Consider the following 20,499-nt stretch of genomic DNA (forward strand, 5'->3'; position numbering starts at 1 on the left):
GTACACTCTTCTCCGTAGGAGAAGAGAGGCTGCCTGGATGTTTTATTTAAAGACCCTTGCTCCCTTCGTCTTAATGTAGACTTTGATCTGAAGCCATTCTTGTGATTATTGTGACTTTGCTATTGTAATGGTTTGTAAACTTGTGTAGTCTAAAATTAATCTATGATCGTATGCTATCCATTAGTTTTTTGTATGCTGTTGTATGTCATTTTAATATTTGAGAATTAACCAATGATATTAGGCCATACTTGGCCATGATTACAGACACCTGTGTGTATTTTGACACTATAAAAACGAGTCATCCCGCAGTGTTTGTGATTATACCCTGATGAAGACAGCTTGGCTGTCGAAACGTTGGTAATTCCATTTTTGCATCTGAGCTCCTAGAGTGTGCGGCTCTCCTTTATTTTCAAGTTTTCTACTCTGCTAGCCAGCACCTCGCCTTATTAGGTGTGCGTTTATTTTTCTTCTAGATTGAACAAGGGTTGGAACGGGTTCAGGGAACAGAACCAAAAACTGGAAAGATTTTTTTTTTTTTTGAGGATCAGAACCAGAACTGAGAATAAAAGTGATCTGTACTGAACAGAACCATTATTTTAATTAAAAGTATGGGATAACGTTATTTTACGTGCTGGGCATTTTCTTCCAGTCCCACAAAAAAATGCAACAAAGCCCCTATGCAAAGCCCTCACTGTCACTCAGAAACGTATTCCAGTGCCTGCCTGTCTGTCACGGCTGATTTCCTCCTCTTCGTCTGAAGAGGTGTAGCAGGGATCGGACCAAAATGCAGCGTGGTAAGTGTCCATAGTAGATTTGAATGAAAAACCGAAACAGTACAAAACAATAAACAAAATGTGACAAACCAAAACAGTACCGTGTGGTGAAACAATCACCCACAAAGTACCCACAGAATATGGCTGCCTAAATATGGTTCACAATCAGAGACAACGATAGACCGCTGCCTCTAATTGAGGACCAATCTAGGCAACCATAGACATACAATATACCTAGAAAGGAGACAGCCCCATAAACATAGAAAACCCCTAGACAAGAAAAACACATACATCACCCATGTCACACCCTGACCTAACCAAAATAACAAGGAAAACAAAGAATACTAAGGTCAGGGTGTGACACTGTCAGCATGTGTGTATGCTACCTGCCCCTCTCCCTCCGTCTAAAGCGTGCAGTTTACTGTAGCTACTGATGTTAGAGGCGTAATTCAGAATTAGGGAGAGATTTTTCATTAGAAAACAGTGGATTAACTTTTTCAATGTTAGTTAAGGATACTATAGTTATCACGTTTCACACTGAATATATTAACTACAAAAAGGTCAAATGTGATTTATTTTTAAATCTGGTGCTGCTCTGCTCACACACGCTTGTTAGCTATCTCTGGTCTAGCTCTCAAACTGTAGGTGGCAAATTTGTGTAATGTAATGGAACAGAGTCATGATAAAGGGATAGCTCTGGTCCAACATTAGTTAAGCCAACTCTCTGAAGTTCAAAGACATTCAAAAGTTCCTGCATAGAAGCTGTTCTTCCGTAGGTAGAATTATGTGGGACTAATTCAGATAACGCATGGCATACGATGCCTAGCGCCTCATGCCCAGTGTTCTCCTCACCCACAAAATTTCAGTAGCATGTCACACCCTACACTACACTTGTCTGTCCAATGCATGTACATTGCTGGCCCACCGCTCTATCCACTGGTGAAGTCATTTAATGTCGAGCTCCATTTTGTATGTCATTTTTTTGTACGTGTGTCTTGTGGGTTTGGCCCAGAGCTATGGTCCCAGTGGTATCTGGGTCCATAGTCAATGTTGTGACTATTTAGCACAACCACCTCACAAACGTTAAATAGGCACCGCAAAGACAGAAAACAGAGTTACAATAATACTAGTACTTACCCATAAAAGTTGTTTTGACGATATCTGTTTCAGACAGAAAGACACCTACTTTTCTATTCACTAATGGTTTTGCTCCTTTGCCCAACAGTGGAAGTGCCGGAACGTGATTAAAATCCATGCCCAACATGGGGAAAAAATACTGTATGTAAAATAACAATCTCCACCAGTCTCTCCCCTCTCCTTTCTCGAATTCCCCCTCTTTTATGTTACCTACAGTGTGTTTACTTTATCCACTGAGTCCTTCTCTAGCTGTAGGAGTCCAGATAGATCCAGCAGCGCTTTGGCATGTTTGTCTCTCTGGGGACTCTACATCACCCAGCCTGGTTAGGTGAAGGACTCCCAGTCATCATGCCAATACAGAGTTGGCATGTTTGTCTCTCTGGGGACTCTACATCACCCAGCCTGGTTAGGTGAAGGACTCCCAGTCATCATGCCAATACAGAGTTGGCATGTTTGTCTCTCTGGGGACTCTACATCACCCAGCCTGGTTAGGTGAAGGACTCCCAGTCATCATGCCAATACAGAGAAACTTTCCATCCACTGCCGCTATACTATTCTTAATGCTATATAGACAGACAGATGGATGGATGGACTGACAGTAGGCGGGAAAGCGTTCGGATAGCCTTTTAGCCATTACAAAAATAGAAAGTGTTGATAATGGGATATGTAGGAGGGTGAGCCGGTCAAGGATTGATTCAGACAAGGTGGTCTATTGTATGACAAGTGACAGTTTAATTATGAGTAAAGATATCTGGTACAACGTATACGGGCCCATTTCATTCGGTTCTTAAGGAACCAGCAGAAAAAAAGCCCCGATAACAGAGTGCATGTATATTATATACAGTACAGAAAGTAGGTTGAGTCTAGAAGTTCTGGTCTTCTGGTTGGTCCTGTTGGGCCGTCCGTCATCCCTCTGAGTCTTGTCGTGCTGTTCCTTGTCACACAATGTTCAGCTAAGAAGGAGATTAGGTGTGTGCGCTGGTTTCTGCAAGTCAAGGCTGTCTCTTCCTCCCAATGTGTGGGTGTATGTCTTATCTGTGTGTCCTCGGCAGTTAGTGTGTGTAATGTATGTGTGCTGTGTGTGTGGGTGTGGGAGCTATCCTGTATGGGACCTAACATGTTTTACTGTGAAAATACGTTGTCTCAGTTATAGCAATGTAATAGCAGTAGGCTGGTCACCTGCATAAGAAATAGCACTTCCTTACAAAAGCCCATAAATAAAATTGGCATTGGCCAAATGTCCCGAAGAAGAAAAATCCCATTGCGTAAAAATGCTTTTTACCCTATTCATTGATGGAAATACCAGTTGATGTAAATACATTTGACCGGTCATGCTAATCGGTCTATGGGTTCATTTGCATTTCGTTATGTATCTTATTAATCACAACTGAACATCATACATTGTTAGGGTTGCGTCAATCGAATCTGGTATTAGGATAAGTATGACACTGAGTCACCGATTGTATGCTATGTACCAATAAGTGGTAAATGCAATTTTCGTATATACGGGCTCTCTGTCACACCTCGCAGGGCAAAACAGAAAACTGACTTGTTCCTGACAAAGATATTATAATATACTCTTGACAGAAGTAGTTCCGGCCTGTCAGGGTAGAGACTGGGCGTGGTTTAAACTCACTCAGCCTATCGTTGATTGTTGGCGCACGAGCTGGTCCCAGCCCCCTAAGCGCTTCAGCGGTCAGTCGTTGTAGTTGTGTAGAATATCTATGCACTCACACACTCAATACAGTTATCTCACACCTAGCTCCTGTTATCTAACAAAATACCGTTTGTTCTCGCAACACTACGTTCTGAATGTGCCCCCACAACTCATTGCACAGTTCCTGTCTTCATGTTATTCTGTATTTTTCCATCACGAGAAAGGCCCATGGCCCTGAAACTGTTAACAATGTCTCAAGTCAGCTATGTTGCATAACACATATACCCACACAAGCCAACAGCAAATAATATTTCATCACATATGATATGGTAAGGGCTATAGTGTATAACACAGACCCTCACAACATATACAGCCTTTGAGCGGAAAATCTGTCAGACAGCGTTTTTATAAGCCCAATCATTGTGTAACAATTCTGAATACAATCGTCTGTTTTTGATTAAAGATGAGAAAGAGCTACTAGTTTAATTTATTATCTGGTAATTTAAGCACACTTCCCATTCGCTATTCAAATGCATAGGCAACGGAAGGCAGGCTTCATCAGCCCTTCACACAACACTTTGCAATGAGCTGGAGGCATTATGCATTTGGAAACATACACTGAACAAAAATATAAACGCAACATGCAAACAATTTAAAGATTTTAGTTCAATTGAAATCAATTAATTAGGCCCTAATCTATTGATTTCACATGACTGGGAATACAGATTTGCATCTGTTGGTCACAGATACCTTTTAGAAAAAGGATCAGAAAACCAGTCAGTATCTGGTGTGACCACCATTTGTCTTGTGCAGCACGACACATCACCTCCGCATAGTGTAGATCAGGCTGTGGATTGTGGCCTGTGGAATCAGTGTTGCCAACTCCTCAGTAAGGAAAGTAGCTAATAGCTGTCCTAAAAGTCGCTAAATGACGTCATTGCCTAATTTGCCATGTGCATGTAATTGTGATGGGTGCTGTAGGAGAGAGGAATAACGTCGCGGGCTTGGGACCGGCAAAAGTGACCCAAAAGATACACTCTGGCGGAGTTACCTAGTTTTAGAATTTATTTTAGATTACATTTTTTTGTTTTTTTGTTTAGTTTTCTTAATTTGGTTTGGTTTTTAACCTTATGGTCCACTTAGGAGCTTTCAACAAGTCACAGTAAAACATTTTTTATTTTTTTTTGTATACAATCTACATTAACAATCTAAATGGACCAAAAATAGACAATAGAAAAAACTGTCAATGGCAATGTGAGAAAATTATGGTAACTAGTCTGGCCCTAATTCAGGTAAGGAAAAAAAAATCATGTAAGTCAGGGCGGGATCAGCCAGCAGCGGCTTCCCGCATGCGTGATTCATTTGCAGTCTGGACAGCGGAGGGGTGAGCATCTCCTGCTCTGGCTGCAGCTGGGAGGGATTGCTGCGCGAGTACTGGGCCGCCTGTGAGTGCTTTGGGACAGGGGTGGGGCCGACGGCAGCACCCGTTGCTCGTTGAGAAGAGTAAGAACGATACGTGCTTTCACGTCAGAGTCTGCAAAAGTCTCCAATAACACCGGAAATAGTCGCTAGAATTGTCACTAGTCGCTTTTTAAAAAATGTGTCGCTAGAGGGGTCTGAATACTCACTAAATATAGCGACAAAGTCGCTCATTTGGCAACACTGTGTGGAATGTTGTCCCACTCCTCTATAATGGCTGTGCGAAGTTGATGGATATTGGCGGGAACTGGAACACAGCGTCGTACACGCCGATCCAGAGCATCCCAAACATGCTCAGTGGGTGACGTCTGCTGAGTATGCATGTCATGGAAGAACTGGGACATTTTCAGCTTCCAGGAATTGTGTCCAGATCCTTGCGACATGGGGCCATGCATTATCATGCTGAAACATGAGATGATGAGGGCGGATGAATGGCACGACATCTCTGCATTCAAATTGCCATTGATAAAATGCAACTGTGTTGGCAGTCCATAGCTTATGCCTCTCCATACCATAACCCCACCTCCACCATGGGGCACTCTGTTCACAACATTGACATCAGCAAACCGCTCATCCACACCACGCCATACACTCCGTCGGCCATCTGTCCAGTAGGGTTGAAACCATGATTCATCCTGGAAGAGCACACTTCAGCGTGCCAGTGGCCATCGAAGGTGAACATTTGTCCACTGAAGTCGGTTATGAACTACAGCCAGATCAAGACCCTGGTAAGAACGAGAACACAGATGATCTTTCCTGAGACGGTTTCTGACAGCGTGCAGAAATTATTTGGTTGTGCAAACCCACAGTTTCATCAGCTGTCCAGGTGGCTGGTCTCAGATGTTCCTGCAGGTGAAAAAGACAGATGTGAAGGTCCTGGGCTGGCGTGGTTACACGTGGTCTGCGGTTGTGAGGTTGATTGAACGAACTGCCAAATTCTGCCAACAGCTCTGATAGGCATTCCTGCAGTCAGCATGCCAATTGCACAATCCCTCAATTTGAGACATCTGTGGCACTGTTGTGTGACAAAACTGCACATTTTAGAGTGGCATTTTATTGTCCCCAGCACAAGGTGCACCTGTGTAATGAGCATGCTGTTTAATCATGATGGATGGATTATCTTTGGCAAAGGAGAAATGCTCACTAACAGGGATGTAAAAAACAAAAAAAAAATGCACACAATTTGAGGTACTGCAGCGCCAGCTGTGCCACCAGAGACCCTGGGTTCGCGCCCAGGCTCTGTCGCAACTGGCCGCGACCGGGAGGTCCGTGGGGCGACGCACAATTGGCCTAGCGTCGTCCGGGTTAGGGAGGGCTTGGCCGGTAGGGATATCCTTGTCTCATTTCGCACCAGCGACTCCTGTGGCGGGCCGGGCGCAGTGCACGCTAACCAAGGTTGCCAGGCTGGCTTCCGGGTTGGATGCGCGCTGTGTTAAGAAGCAGTGCGGCTTGGTTGGGTTGTGTATCGGAGGACGCATGACTTTCAACCTTCGTCTCTCCCAAGCCCCTACGGGAGTTGTAGCGATAAGACAAGGTAGTAGCTACTAAAACAATTGGATACCACGAAATTGGGGAGAAAAAGGGGTAAAACTTTCAATTTTTATATATATATATATATATATATATATATATATATATATATATATATATAACATCCCCAAACCCAACTTTATAAGAGGTTTTAAAAATAGGTTCCATTTGACTCAACGTTCTATCATGTACAATACGTCATTGTTGGCAGAATATATGGATGCAGTTCAATGCATAATTAATATAATTCACCAATACATTTATTGGTAGTGTCGTGAAAATTCTACACAGGGACACTCAGAGTTAATCTTAAATGAAGGTTTATACTTCTATTAACATAAGGGAAATCAACACATAAAACCAGACACTTCATAATTTCAAACCCTTCATTATGGGTTGTACAATCCTCAACCCTTCTTGTAAAACCATGGCTTAAGACCTTCGCTTCATAGTTACACATATGCTTAATTACACAATTTCATTCATGGATTCTGGCAATGGCTTTTGTTAATGACAGATCGCTATATCAATACATTTCTAGTCTAAAATATTATACATTTCACAGTGTGCAGATCTCCACAATCAACCTGATACCCCAAATAAACCATTTTGGAAAAGCACAAATCAATTTCAGGCATGGTTGACCCTCTCCCTCCCAGCATTCATTCTTCTGGCGTTTCAGTTCGTCCTACCAATGGTACATGTTCAAAGTAGATGGGCCTTGATAATGTCTCTCGCCTGTGCCGCCACTGTCCTTTACAATTCATTATGTCTTGTGCCTTTTCCTACCAGTACACCAGCAGCATGAGAGAAGTATGGACGGGAACTCTCTCCATGCTCACTCCACTTGGACTCATGTCGCACTCCTGAGAGAAAAGGCATTTGATAGCTTCGACTGGATGCTGTGTACAGGTTGCTGGCTCGGACTCAGGTCTCACGGAAGAAGTGGTGAAGGACCATAGTGAATGCCATTGTCGCCATTACTTCAGCCGGTTAGACGGGGTGAGGTTCACACTGTTCTTGGCCGAATTATCCCTTCCATGCATCTAGTTACCATCTGTGGCCACCTTCACCATAACCTCAAGAGAGGACAGTTCAGAACAACAGTTTAGTTTAGGCCATTCTGATTCAGGGAATCCAGACAAATTATTTACTGTATGACAAATGATTCACTGAATGACAAATTGTTACTTCTACCAATATTCTTAATACAATTGTTTAAGACACACAGTTGAAACCACCAACATATATTTTTTTCCTTTTACAGGCAGGCATGTGAAGAAAATCTTATTATCCCCCACATAATTCCCCCTCACATCATGATTCATGTGTCCAGAAAAACAACACTGCCTGTTAAATCAATATAACAAATACAATTATTATTACAACCCTTGATGGGCCTTGATGAGAGCTCCTCTCTTGTAACCATTGTCATGTTGACCTGTTGCATTGGTATACAGTTCTGTACAAACTGTCCGTGGAACATAAACTAGTCAAAATTCAGTTAAGAACAAATTGTAATTTACAATGACGGCCTACCCCTGCCTAACCCGGACGACGCTGGGCCAATTGTGCACCTCCCTATGAGACTCTCAATCACGGCTGGTTGTTATACAGCCTGGAATCAAACCAGGGTCTGTAGTGACGCCTCCTGCCCTAAGACTAGCTTGCCGCTACTTCCTATACATACACTGCTCAAAAAAATAAAGGGAACACTAAAATAATACATCCTAGATCTGAATGAATGATATATTCTTATTAAATACTTTTTTCTTTACATAGTTGAATATGCTGACAACAAAATCACACAAAAATGATCAATGGAAATCAAATTTATCAACCCATGGAGGTCTGGATTTGGAGTCACACTCAAACTTAAAGTGGAAAACCACACTACAGGCTGATCCAACTTTGATGTAATGTCCTTAAGACAAGTCAAAATGAGGCTCAGTAGTGTGTGTGGCCTCCACGTGCCTGTAGGACCTCCCTACAACGCCTGGGCATGCTCCTGATGAGGTGGCGGATGGTCTCCTGAGGGATCTCCTCCCAGACCTGGACTAAAGCATCCGCCAACTCCTGGACAGTCTGTGGTGCAACGTGGCGTTGGTGGATGGAGCGAGACATGATGTCCCAGATGTGCTCAATTGGATTCAGGTCTGGGGAACGGGCAGGCCAGTCCATAGCATCAATGCCTTCCTCTTGCAGGAACTGCTGACACACTCAAGCCACATGAGGTCTAGCATTGTCTTGCATTAGGAGGAACCCAGGGCCAACCGCACCAGCATATGGTCTCACAAGGGGTCTGAGGATCTCATCTCGGTACCTAATGGCAGTCAGGCTACCTCTGGCGAGCACATGGAGGGCTGTGCGGCCCCCCAAAGAAATGCCACCCCACACCATGACTGACCCACCGCCAAACCGGTCATGCTGGAGGATGTTGCAGGCAGCAGAACATTCTCCACGGCGTCTCCAGACTCCAGAAGTGTGATTGACATTGTGTTGTTTAAGTGTTCCCTTTATTTTTTTGAGCAGTGTATATAATAACCATAGATAACGTTATAGTTTGAAAAACTCAGCTAACAGAACTTGTTGGGGTATCCATTCAGACACGCACCTCTTTCACACTCTCACATCCACATTCACTTCATGCTATTACTTGACTTAGGACTACCGGTACCCTCCTCCATTTTTAGTTTTATTGGTTATATTATTACTATTATTTTTTTATAAATTAATTTAAATTGACTCACTGAAATCAGTTGCCATTTCCCTCAATTGTTTGCAGATGAGTATCCTCCTAGGCAACTCACAGTATGGGTCTAGTCTGGGTGGGCCTCTTTTGGTCAGATGGGCATTTTCCTCACGCTTCATAAAATGTGCCACCGGGTTTTCCTTGCAGACCCCCACTGGTCAGCTCCACAGGCAGAATCAATCATCCTGTTCATTGACGGCAAATTGTCGTTGAAATCCTACACTGGGACACAAAGTCAATCTTAAATGAATCATTCTTCATTATCAGCGCGCTGGAGAGGTTCCAACCAACTCAATGCACCAAGTACACGTCGATCAGGAGCTCCCTCTGGGGCAGTCCCGTTAGATCCTTATATACCAGTTACAGACACGTTTCATAGGTATAGTTCATAGGGTTGGTTCCGGCATGCGTCTGGCACCGTCTCCTATCTTAACTTATAGAACATATTCTGGGCATTCTGCCAGATGGTCCTAAATTGGAGGTCATGTTACCCCCCTCATATCTTTACCAGCACAGGCAGGAACCAAGGATGATTTATGACACTAAGACAAGATTAACATTTTCAAGGCTGTCTCTTCACATGATAAACATTTCATCGCAGTAGACCAAAAAATATTGCTATCAGGTTTTAATCATGGCTAGCCTGGTACATTGTTTGCAGCCTCCATTCAGGGTGCGCTATTTCTATTTCAATGACTCAATATTCTGGACAAAAACAGATAAATGTAACTAAGGCTGGAAATTTCAATGCAATCAAACTAGCAAAGGCAATAATCACAAGTCAGTCATAACGTGGCTAATAGGCTAGCATATCTATTAATGTAGAAAGCTAATGTTAGCTAGATAGCTAGCTAGCTGCTAGGAGAATGTCATGCCATTGGAGGAGTGGTTGAGTGACTGACTTTTTCCCCTCATATTGTTTTTCGGTGGCTATACTCAGCTAGAGATGCAGGTGTCATTTGGTTCGCTAGCAAGAACTTGAACGACTGTTTGCCAGTTAGCATATCTATTGCGTTCCCAAATTCACTCTGGTTATCTACTCTGATTTCAGAGCACTCTCAAAAAAGTAATAGTTAGAAAGTGGTAGATAACATGTAAACAGCCCAACCAGCTCTGCTGTGGCGAGTAAAATGGTCAGAGTGAGGTGTTCTCTCATTTGTGTCTGGAAGTAGCGAGCTAGCTAGCAAGTTAGCTTGGGTGCTTGGTTGGGACAGGCATGCATTGGCAGGCAAGCTGTAGAAGGACGAGGAGCTACAATTCTCCATCGTTTATCATTGCAATTTTGACGGCCAACTAGCTGAAAAGGCTTGAGGGGATTTATCTAATGTTCCTTTGTTAGATCTTAGCTCATCTTGCTCTGGCTAGCATTAGTTGTTGATCTTGTTGTTGTTGATGCACATAACTGAGGTAGAGCGAGCCTACATTTTCATGGTTATTTGATCAATAGGACTGTAAAGTTTTCAACACTCCCGTCGTCTTTTCATATTTGCAGAGATCCATTCAGGTGTATTTTGTAGCTTCTGGTGAATGCGTTCTAATGATCTAAAGTTGCGCTGTTGCAACTGCCTGTAAACACACAGTCCAGTTCAAAGTGAATGACGGCAGGCCTGTGTGGCAAATGGCTTGTTTGTATAGCGCACTGGTCTGTGTAGACCCCGGTCCTGGACAAGACAGATGTTTTATTTACTGCAGGGTCTATTAATTTCCCAAACGCACGGCCACTTTCCCACTCAATATTGCTATAGAATCTTCACAAATGTTTGAGAATTACGTATACTAAGAATTTATGAAAATGTGAAAATGACCATATCTAAGTGATCACTTGTCCAGAATTTTTTTATTTTCAAGTGTCAAATTCTTCCTGGGGGTGTAAATGAACAGATTTTAATAAGATTTCATGTTGCTTAAATGCTGTCAGTTGCACTTTAAATGCCACAATGTTTCACACACAAGTTATTTTCAAAGAGGTAGCTAACAGCAAGCACGCTGCAATAAAAAACACAGTTCCACTCACCAGATGACGATCATTTGAAACGTAATAACGTAATAACAAATTAGCAACAACATCCTCTTGGATAACATCTGCTGCAGCTGTTGCAAACTAGCTGACAACAAAAGCTAGCTAGACCGTTGGAAAACTACTGCTCGCTATTGCGCAGTGACCTGTTGGCCTTCAAGAAGGCAGATGTTTCCATACATTTTGGTCCCAACCATTAAGTCAAAATGTGATTGGATCACCACATTAAACCGATGGTTGAGAATCTCCCATCTTATGCCAAAGACACCAGTCACATGATCTCATTGATAGAGGGCTTAGAAAGGATACCAGAGTGCACCCTGCTGGCCACTTCTGATGTGGAGAGCTTATACACAAACATCCCACACACTGGAGGCTTGCAGAAGCTGCAACACTTCCTTCAGCAGAGAGACTCTGCCCTTGCTTGTTCCATCCAATGATTGCATCTTACAACTTACTGAACTGGTATTATCCAGTAACTACTTAATCTTTAAGTCAGGCTTTTTCCTTCAAATTTGGGGTGTAGCCATGGGCTCCCCCTTTGCCCCCAACTATGCAAACCTGTATGTGGGACAATTTGAGGAAGCACTCCTTTACAAAATAGAGATGTAGTATCGTTGATCTATATCTGTCTATATTAGTTACTATGCCGTTACTAAGCAGTAATGTATTACGGCAGTGTTATGTTACGACACCTAATAGTAAGTGCACATGCGCACTATTGGGTCAGAGGGGCTGTAGGGCACGAGTGGTTCTTACTAGACAATACTAACTGTACTCCCGTCTCCTGCCTGGTCATTTTCTCCACAACACAAATATTACAAGAGACACATCCCCTGCTTTCCAAAATCCTCCTATGGAACTGATACATAGATGATGTCTTTGTACTCTGGGAAGGAAGTCAGCAGGAACTAAATGAATTCCAAACTCTACTAAACGAGAGCTCTGAATACCTCATCAAAGAGAATGATGCATTACACACAGACTTCTACACAAAGCCCACAGACCGCAATACCCGAAAAACATTGACACGGTCTGAATATGGACTTTGATCTCAGGCCCTTCTTATGAACAATTCTCTCTTTTATTAACAAGTCTTATAAATTGGTTTACTCTTTCTACAGCTTATCAGCGTACACCCAATATGTTCCCCCTGTTGATGATGCTTATTATGTATTATGGTTGAACCAAAAGATTACATGTAACACATTTTTTTTATGAAATAGGAAATAATTATGTGAAATTGAATTAAACAATAAAGTTAATTTTTTATAATATGTTTATTATTTTCCAATAAAAAATCTATTAAAAAAGGACAGCGATACAAACATTGACATTCATTGTACTGTTGAATGGGATGGCCAATTTAGAGGACAACTTAACTCACACATACACAAAATAAAACAAAATCCTATTAGGTGGTACATGTATAAGAAGACAGCATATAGTCATTACAAGCAGTGTAGTTAAGCCAGAAATAAATATTAAGTGGAGTACAGCACAGCACAGAGTAGAAGCAGATCATCAACCCAGTTATGAAGCGGGACTAGACCATTTATCCAGTATCGGCTGCCATATTTTGTAAAACATTGGACTTCTATTTAAGGTATTGTATCGAATCTTTTCCATATGTATTACATTTCCTAAATCCCGTAACCACATTTCAAAGGTAGGTACAGTCTCCAATTTCCAAATTTGCAATATGAGCCTTTTGGCTAATAGAGTACAAAGAGAGACAGCCTTCCCCTCCTGGTTATTCCCATCAACTGTACCAAACAGAGTGATCAATAGGTCAGGGACTATAAACAATAATGTTGATGCTAATATTATGTACAATATTCAATAATGTTTCCCATATGATAACAATAGCCTAATATATTCAATATGTCATAAACTTGTCACACCCTGATCTGTTTCTCCTGTCTTTGTGCTTGTCTCCACCCCCCCCCCCCCCCCCCCCCCCCCCCTTGTCTCGTCAAGGCTACCAGCGTGTTTTTCTTACTCCTGTTTCGTTGAGCCCGTTTTCAGGATTTTTATCATTCTGCTTGCCCTGACCTTGCCTGCCGTTTTGTACCTTTGCCACTGCCCTCGATTACTGACCTCTGCCTGCCCCCAAACCCACCTGCTGCTCCGTACCTTACGGACTCTGCCCTGGACTACTGACCCCTGCCTGCCCTTGACCTGTCCTTTGCCTGCCCCGTTTATATAATAAAAGTCCGTTATTCGAACTGTCTGTATCTGGGTCTTTTGCATCGGAGCCGTGATAAAACTATTGTTTTTAACAGTTTCACTCAATTCTTCTAATTAACTTAATAATTATGACACACCTTTCGCTATTGTCATTGGTTACACTAATTGTACTGTTAGTCTACATAACCTGGTTCAAGCATTCATGAAATTACCCTGAAAAAGGCAGAATGGGAGATACAGTGGGGCAAATAAGTATTTAGTCAGCCACCAATTGTGCAAGTTCTCCCACTTAAACAGATGAGAGAGGCCTGTAATTTTCATCACAGGCACACTTCAACTATGACAGACAAAATGAGAAGGAACAAAATCCAGAAAATCACATTGTAGGGTTTTTAATTTATTTGCAAATTATGGTGAAAATAAGTATTTGGTCACCTACAAACAAGCAACGTGCACTCAACTTCTTTGGTTGACTTCTTTGGCTTGTTCTGAGTGGAACCTGTCCAGTTAAACCGCTGTATGGTCTTGGCCACCGTGCTGCAGCTCAGTTTCAGGGTCTTGGCAATCTTCTTATAACCCAGGCCATCTTTATGTAGAGCAACAATTCTTTTTTCAGATCCTCAGAGAGTTCTTTGCCATGAGGTGCCATGTTGAACTTCCAGTGACCAGTCAGTATGAAGGAGTGTGAGAGCGATGACACCAAATTTAACACACCTGCTCCCCATTCACACCTGAGACCTTGTAACACTAACGAGTCACATGACACCGGGGAGGGAAAATGGCTAATTGGGCCCAATTTGGACATTTTCACTTAGGGGTGTACTGACTTTTGTTGCCAGCGGTTTAGACATTAATGGCTGTGTGTTGAGTTATTTTGAGGGGACAGCAAATTTACACTGTTATACAAGCTGTACACTCACTACTTTACATTGTAGCAAAGTGTCATTTCTTCAGTGTTGTCACATGAAAAGATATACTCAAATATTTACAAAAATGTGAGGGGTGTACTCACTTTTGTGATATACTGTATATACAGTGCCTTGCGAAAGTATTCGGCCCCCTTGAACTTTGCGACCTTTTGCCACATTTCAGGCTTCAAACATAAAGATATAAAACTGTATTTTTTTTGTGAAGAATCAACAACAAGTGGGACACAATCATGAAGTGGAACGACATTTATTGGATCTTTCAAACTTTTTTAACAAATCAAAAACTGAAAAATTGGGCGTGCAAAATTATTCAGCCCCTTTACTTTCAGTGCAGCAAACTCTCTCCAGAAGTTCAGTGAGGATCTCTGAATGATCCAATGTTGACCTAAATGACTAATGATGATAAATACAATCCACCTGTGTGTAATGAAATCTCCGTATAAATGCACCTGCACTGTGATAGTCTCAGAGGTCCGTTAAAAGCACAGAGAGCATCATGAAGAACAAGGAACACACCAGGCAGGTCCGAGATACTGTTGTGAAGAAGTTTAAAGCCGGATTTGGATACAAAAAGATTTCCCAAGCTTTAAACATCCCAAGGAGCACTGTGCAAGCGATAATATTGAAATGGAAGGAGTATCAGACCACTGCAAATCTACCAAGACCTGGCCGTCCCTCTAAACTTTCAGCTCATACAAGGAGAAGACTGATCAGAGATGCAGCCAAGAGGCCCATGATCACTCTGGATGAACTGCAGAGATCTACAGCTGAGGTGGGAGACTCTGTCCATAGGACAACAATCAGTCGTATATTGCACAAATCTGGCCTTTATGGAAGAGTGGCAAGAAGAAAGCCATTTCTTAAAGATATCCATAAAAAGTGTCGTTTAAAGTTTGCCACAAGCCACCTGGGAGACACACCAAACATGTGGAAGGTGGTGCTCTGGTCAGATGAAACCAAAATTGAACTTTTTGGCAACAATGCAAAACGTTATGTTTGGCGTAAAAGCAACACAGCTGAACACACCATCCCCACTGTCAAACATGGTGGTGGCAGCATCATGGTTTGGGCCTGCTTTTCTTCAGCAGGGACAGGGAAGATGGTTAAAATTGATGGGAAGATGGATGGAGCCAAATACAGGACCATTCTGGAAGAAAACCTGATGGAGTCTGCAAAAGACCTGAGACTGGGACGGAGATTTGTCTTCCAACAAGACAATGATCCAAAACATAAAGCAAAATCTACAATGGAATGGTTCAAAAATAAACATATCCAGGTGTTAGAATGGCCAAGTCAAAGTCCAGACCTGAATCCAATCGAGAATCTGTGGAAAGAACTGAAAACTGCTGTTCACAAATGCTCTCCATCCAACCTCACTGAGCTCGAGCTGTTTTGCAAGGAGGAATGGGAAAAAATTTCAGTCTCTCGATGTGCAAAACTGATCGAGACATACCCCAAGCGACTTACAGCTGTAATCGCAGCAAAAGGTGTCGCTACAAAGTATTAACTTAAGGGGGCTGAATAATTTTGCACGCCCAATTTTTCAGTTTTTGATTTGTTAAAAAAGTTTGAAATATCTAATAAATGTCATTCTACTTCATGCTTGTGTCCCACTTGTTGTTGATTCTTCACAAAAAAATACAGTTTTATATCTTTATGTTTGAAGCCTGAAATGTGGCAAAAGGTCGCAAAGTTCAAGGGGGCCGAATACTTTCGCAAGGCACTGTATATGAGTGTGTGAGTTTTTATTTTTTATAGCTTATAGTTTAATCACCTAAGTCAGCATCTCTACATACAATAATTTTCTCTGGGTGTGTGCCAGCTCATGTTTTTTATCCCACCCATTAGGGTCAAAATGTGATTGGTTGATTCCACTGTCACTCCAAATTGTTGCCTTAATTCAGTTGAATGGCAGATGCCTTTATCTAGCTTCTGATGGCCTAGCCAATGGCCGATTTAGTAAGCTAGATTTATCTCCCTAGAGACCAGCAAAGAATAGATTAACTGGTTGTTAAAATAACTAAATTGAGAAGATATCATTATGTTGAGTTTTGGTGATTAAATTAATGTACTCATTATATTTCACAGTAAACTTTTATTTTGGGTCAACGGTGGTGTGACGAAAGATATCTACAAACAAAAGGACCTTTGTACGAAAATTCATCACATACTTGTGAAAATAGTTCCAAAGCGATTAAAACAAACTGTAAATCAAGACGAAAGAGGACATGATAGTGTGCTGGGGAGGGACTACTCTGTAAGGAGCACAGTCTCCCCAGCACACTCTCATGGACAGATGCTGTAGGTTGTCACCTCTTAGTGGACATAGGCACAACTGCAATGATAAATGAAGATACAGGATAGACATTTTCCATTAACGGTTTTCAATGGCTTCCATAGACGAGCTTAATGCTTGAATTCTTGTGATTCAGTGAGCATTTAGCCCCTTTCCATCTGTGTTGAGTAAATTCTGTAGCCCTTCTGTGACCTTACGTAACCGGAAAGATACTTAAGTAAAGCCAGGTAAATGTAGAGGTGGGTCGGAATGGCATGTGATGACAGCTAGACACGGTGGGAAAAGCAAAAGGTAGCTAGCTCAATGTATGCCAAGCGCTTGATGCGGTAGCACAAAAAAAGGACTCTGAGGACACCTCCTTTGCTGGGCCCGCACACACCTTCACCACCGGCTCCGCCTCTTAAGTGGGAGCAAAAATAACTGGTTCGATGAGGTACCTTACGTTCAAGTACCGCACCCAAATGAGGAAGAAGGGGAGTCATGGACAAAACAAGAAAAAGCTAAACCAACAGTAGAATGTGAATGGGTTTACCTGATGCCAGATTTGGGATGCATAGACACTGTCACTGGTGATAGTTTCACAGTGGCATTTCACAGTGACAGCTGGCCGCATCTAAAAATGTGTAGGTGTGATGTGCCAGTGTGACATGTCACACTGACCCTTTACAGGAATAGCTAGCCTGCATGATCAGAATGTGCCTCAGAGCATGGGTTGACTGTGTCCTGAAGAGAGAGTGTGTATATAAGGAAGATGCCTTCCTTAAGAGGGCATGATAGTGCTACTTGACTTATCACTGACAGACAGCTGGTGATACTTCCAACTATCATCAACCTAAAAGGTCATATCTGATTTTCATACTCTAGAACAATTGTAACTTTTGATTTCTGGATCTTGTAAAGAGAGGAACAGAGACCATTACCCGGTACACTCCGATTGCCTACATAATCCACCCCGTAACTGGAGTAGATACACAGCATCAGTGGAGATATGAAGGGTCTTGATCTCGACACAGCCTTTAAACAAGATTCAGAGAATCATAGTACAAACTTCTAGTAGGAGAAACAGAACAGAGTGATTGGATAAGCCTCTGGAGAAATTGTGAGTGGAAGAACATACTCTTTGGGGACCAGCCAGGTCAACCTGCGCTAAGGTAATTAACCGCTTGTTGTAATACATATATATATAAGGCATTTATAGTAGTAAGTGTTTTGATGATTGTTGATGTGATTGATTAAGGACCAAAAAGAAACTGTAATAACGTGTACAACTGTGTGAACTGCAAACATTGAATAAAAAGTAGAAGCTAGACCCAAAACTCGAGGGGAGAAAACACCTCTGACACTCCCAATCTAGGGGAACAAGTCTAGTTTCTACACTAAAGACAATATGATGGTTTGGACAGAATAATCATTTTATTGTAACAGGTATCCTCTATATTAATACTCAAGCAGTATTAGTCGACGGACATAGACTGTAAATCGTAACTAAGGTATAGATTGCGTGAGTCTAGCTGTAAGAGCATACCAAGGGAAAGCGAAAGTAAAGCAGGAGGTACTCTAAATCTGATTGATATTATCTAAAATCCCGAAACACGCCTAACGGCATCACATAAAGCTAATCTCAGAATAAAAGGGCAGGGATACATAACCAGGCCAGTCCGGCGGGCCTGTGAGTCACCTGTTAGCCGGTTGACATAAGAACTTGAGTGAGACGACTTGTATATCACTCTCGACGGGGGTACCTTAACGGTCCTATAGCAAAATCCCCTACCGCGACACGCTCCTGATTGTAGCATCACAGACCACACCGGTGAAGATGGCCCTGGGAAAGTCACCCACAGATGGTGTCGGGAGTAAGCAGGAGTGTAATTCTGATATTACCGCTATCAGCTCTAGCACAGGTCAGTCTCAAAAAAAATTGCGGTCAAAATTGTATTGTATCAGTCAAAGTTGTATGATGATATTATAATACTAATAACAAACTATATATTGTCGTAGGCCTTTCATTAATATCTGCCTGAATTACATTTGAATAGTATGAATTGATGCTGTAGTATTAGTTAATAAAAAATGTAGGTACTTTATATTAAATTCCATTATATTTCTGGACTTTCATGAAAAAGATTGATAAAGAATACCAACAAAAATGTTACAAATAAAATACTACAAAATACTACTTTGGCCAGTTCCCTGTTAATTCTGTCTGTTCACCATCCAGTGTAACGTGAACAGCCAGTCAACTATGTCAACCAATTCGACAACCAAATTAGTCACTGTTATCTTTTGTTAACTTAATCTTGGTCAAATCCCCACATCTCTGGTATCTCTTTCTCACGAGATTGGATTTTGTCAGCAAAGCCTTGTGGCTATTAGGTTGCCCGAGGTTGATGGGAAAGATAAGGTCATGTAATCCCTCTTTTTTGAAGCACAGTCCTCAGTGAAATGTGTCCTTACAAATGTTACCGACTTCCTATATGGTGAACGTGAAACACAAGTAGGCCTATAGGCCTGGCCAGCCTACGTCATGAAACCTGAACTAGAGAGTATAATAAAGAAGCTCAGCCAGAACTTACAGTTTAATTCAAGTCAGACGGATTGCCATTGCAGCATCCATTCAAAGTCCTCACGCATTCAACCTATCCTCATCCTGACCACAGATGTGGGCAGCCTAGTCAGAAAAGGCCCATTTGACAGTATGGCCCTAGGCCTCAGCAGGCGTGGGAGAGCATACCCATCCCCACCGCGCAGGCGCTATTGCACCACCTTCAGTCACAAGCAGCTGGACCAGCTGGATGGTGTTTGGACAGAACCACTACCCCGACATCTACTGCCGTGAGGAACTAGTGCGGCTCACCAAACTCAGTGAAGCACTCATACAGGTCATTGGGCCTAAGCCTATTTATCAGTCCACACGGATTGTATTAAATCAAATCAAAGTTTATTTGTCACGTGAGCCGAATACAACAGGTTTACAGTGAAATGCTTACTTACAGGCTCTAACCAATGGTGCGAAAAAAAGGTTTGTGTGTGTGTAGGTAAGTAAAGAAATAAAACAACAGTAAAAAGACATTTGAAAGCAATATTTATCCTGTGGGGGGGGGGGGGGGGGGGTGATAATGCTTGCAATTACTAACTCAAACAGTTTTAATTTACAAAAGGTTTTAATTTACAAAAGACTGTGACATACTTAATTTTATATCAATTCTCCTATAAAATTGACAAATCTCGAATTCAACCTACTTAAGTCTTATTTCTTATTGTATCTGACAGGTATGGTTCCAAAATCGGCGTGTCAAATACCGCAGGAAGGAGCGTGGGTCTCAAAAGGTCTTGCCAATGGGCATGATGCCAGGGCACGGTGCACTGTTGGGCTGCATGTGTGTTCAGTCCACAGGGATAAACCTGCCAGTACTACCCTCACTCCCTGGCTCACCATATCCCCCGGTCCCCGTCTATGCTGCCCCCAGGTGGTTACTCCCACTCCAACCACACAGGCCAGCTTGAGGAGTGGTACAGCCCGCTACGGAACATTGGAGCCCCACCCAGCAACCTGGCCACGCCTGTGTTCTCCATGACTGCTCTAGATCCTGCCTCTCACTGGAACTAACAAAAGGGCAACTTCTACTTCCGGAGGTAGATAGGCTGTGGTTTTAGAAGAATTAACAGTTATTCATTGCACAATACATATTTGTTGTATCTGTGCAATGATAGGAACTAAGGAACATGAAGAATGTAGAGA

The 20,499-nt window shown here is 42.2% G+C and overlaps 1 pseudogene; it reads left to right on the forward strand.

Annotated features, from left to right (window-relative positions):
- Positions 1-18,576: 18,576 nt before the first annotated feature.
- On the forward strand, positions 18,577-20,465 carry LOC139381913 (homeobox protein prophet of Pit-1-like; annotated as a pseudogene).
- Positions 20,466-20,499: the final 34 nt, after the last annotated feature.

The sequence above is a fragment of the Oncorhynchus clarkii genome, chromosome 23 (genome assembly GCF_045791955.1).
Source record: "Oncorhynchus clarkii lewisi isolate Uvic-CL-2024 chromosome 23, UVic_Ocla_1.0, whole genome shotgun sequence".
Classification (NCBI taxonomy): domain Eukaryota; kingdom Metazoa; phylum Chordata; class Actinopteri; order Salmoniformes; family Salmonidae; genus Oncorhynchus; species Oncorhynchus clarkii.